We start from the raw sequence: 3158 nt of genomic DNA on the forward strand, positions 1-3158 counted from the left end.
GGGGGAGGGTAGGCATTTCGAGTTGAACTTTGGAAATCATCAATGGCAGCCGATAAATTATTCGTTTATTTTTTATGAAAATTGGCCTTACTAGCCTCGTTAGCATGTGTAAAATTCAATAGAATTTTTACTCTAAAATGAGGTTAGTAGGGACAATAACTAAGTCGAAAAGAATAGTAAATCGGCCGCGATTTATGTCTATGCCTTTGTTCACTGTTACTCAAGTATCATCTTTTGGCATGTGTGGCGATATAAGACTTTCTTTTGAGGTTTCATTAACATGACTTTTTCAGGACAGAACTGTTGGGCCTTAGAAAGTACAATCTCAGTCGAGTTTCAGCTAAAATATCTAAAAAGAGTGTTTCTGCGGCAACAAAAAGTGGTGAGATATTGTTACTGTGCCAAAGTTCACGAAGGCTACTTTTGGTAATGAACTTGCTGGATAAGGACCCGATGCTGACACTCAAACGCAAAGTTTTGAATACGTCACCTACCTCATTTCAGGGTGAAAAACTCCAGGTTTACATAGACGAGCCGGATAACGACTGCGCAAGTCACAAATCCGCACTTGGGAAACTGGGGATGACAGCTTGAAACTTGTGCGCATCCGCTTGGCACACAAGACCATGGGGCCGATACTACGATGCGTAAAATCTCTGACGTGAAATGGTGGTATTTTCCAAACACAAATAGTCACGGAGGTCTCGCGATTGCGCAGTTAATTTTAATTTTTGTTTTGGGATCCTTCCTCTCCGTCAAACCTAATTATAAATTCCATCTTTGATATTGAGAGCCATAACGGAAACCCATGATTATGGTTCCTGTGAAAATGAACACGTGTCTGAAAAATTGAACGCTACATTAATTTTCTCTCACAATACAATCCTATCTATTTCACTTCAATTTTAAAATTCATCTTTACACAACACCATGGTGAAATCACCCAAAAAACATTACATCCTAACGAGACTGGCCTATCCAAGTTCCATCTTAAAAACCGCTTATACGTAAACGGGTTTAAACTGATTTGGACATAACGATGTAACGCTAACAAGCCGTTATCTAATTCCCGCACACTATTGTTTGCTGATGGTGAAATTTAGTCACAGAATCGCGTTACCAACAAAATTTTATTTCTCCGTCGATACTGCAAGAACGAACAAATCGAAGAAGGGTTTTGTTATGGCGGGTTATATTCTGTAATGGCTTCTTTTGTTTGAGCGCACAAGCTCTGCACATCACGGTATGATCCAAGAAACTCGGGCTTTTCGAGAACGTTACCTCCCAACACTTAGGTGTTTTAACCCCGTTTATGACACGGGGAAAAAAGCAGACCCTAGCAAAGGCTATATGCAACGCTCCTCCCCTCGCGTTGCGTGACGACCCTTAAATCGGCTGCGTAGGAGACTACAAAGGCTTGGAAATCCAAAAAGAAAATTGAAGGTAACCACTCATTTTATTATTACTATTGTTTTGTATTGAACGGCTTTCTTTTTAATGTGGTTGCTTAAAAAATCCCTAAGAAATGCGGGGGTAACCCAATTTTCCTTTTGGATTTCAATCAGCTCTTGATGCTTGTTTATATTAAGATCCTTACATAAGGAAGGTTATTCTCAGGCGGAGTTGGATCACTTGTTTTCAAGTATTGTGCTTCCTAGCATCACTTATGGGTTGCCGGTATATGGTGCTTCTGAGGCGGAGCTGACAGCTATGCAGTGCTTTCTAGATAGATGTTACAAACGTGAATATACATCTAAATCTTTTTCTATCAAGAACCTTCTAGAGAAGCAGGAAAGAAAAGTATTTAGTAAGGTATCTGGCATAGACCGACACCCTCTAAGGGGACTATTACCCAAGAAGAAAGTATCGACTTACAATTTAAGGAATCAAACGAGTCAGTATCCGAAAGTTAATACAGATAGATTCAAGAACTCTTACGTTAATCGACTAATTTTTAAATACAATTTGGCTATGTAGGTAGTTTTTTTTTCTCAAATACTCAATTGTGACATAAGATATGTATTTTTTATCTTGTGAAGAAATAAAGACTTTTTATTTTATTTATTTATTAAGATCTGCTTTTCACTTAGTCATATGCCGCGAAACAGTACCTTTGTATTAGGAAGAAACATCCTGAAACCTGACCATTGGGCCACTTACCTGACACTGGAAGGAGTTTTCGGCTATCTTGATCACGCAACGATACAGCTTCGATAAAGAAAACCACTCTGAACCGGCCGAGAATAATGCTTACACGGCAAGTACCCATTTCTGGTTTCATTGCATATCCAATCTCCTACCCAGAGTCCTCTTGCTCTTTGGCCAGCGGTTAGTCGCCACCAGGTGGCGCCCACCCGCTGATCAAAAAGCCAGAGGACGTTGGGTACGAGATTGTTGCATATCATGAGCCCATATCTTGAGGGTTAATGTATAGTATACCCAAGACATGGGAAGGGAGAGAAGACTACAATTTGGGAGTTTTTTGGTCTTTTTCCTATTTAGCTGAATGAAAATTCCTCGGATCGGAATGGGATCATCCTCGAAATTTTCGTTGTTCTGTTGATATTTTAACCACTTTCAGTGTTATATGTCATAAGAGAGAATAGCGACATCTTTCGACATGATAGATAAACTGAAAAATTAACTATCAAGTCGGAAAACTTTCCACTTAGTGGTAAAAGAAACGACAAATTAACTACAACTACTGACCTAAAATGGCTGATGAACGGCTGTCAGGAAAATTCAAACTATTTGACCGCTTTGGATCCGTTCCGTAACTTCCGGTAGAATTTGGTTGTTTTGTTTGTAAGGCGTTTATTTCAAAACCGTCTCGGATTGATTTCTTGAAATTCCTCCTTTAGTTTGAAGGTAAATAAACCCATCTTCATTGCCCAAAGTCGAGTTCAACCATAAATATATTAGCTGTGCTTACACTTAAGACTTACGCCTGGTTACACGTCGAAAGATAGTCGCTATGCACGTAACATTAAAAAAGGGCTGTTATTCTTTTCCTCGGAAAAATGTCGGGTGTTTCAACCAACTTGCTTTACGTGAGTCAAAAAAAAAAACATAAAAAACAAAAACAAAAACAAAACAAACAAAAAAAAAATAAACAAACAAACAAAAAGCACACACCCAAGAAAATAATATCAACATCA

Source organism: Pavona decussata, unplaced genomic scaffold (genome assembly GCF_977016875.1).
Source record: "Pavona decussata unplaced genomic scaffold, jaPavDecu1.1 SCAFFOLD_12, whole genome shotgun sequence".
Lineage (NCBI taxonomy): Eukaryota > Metazoa > Cnidaria > Anthozoa > Scleractinia > Agariciidae > Pavona > Pavona decussata.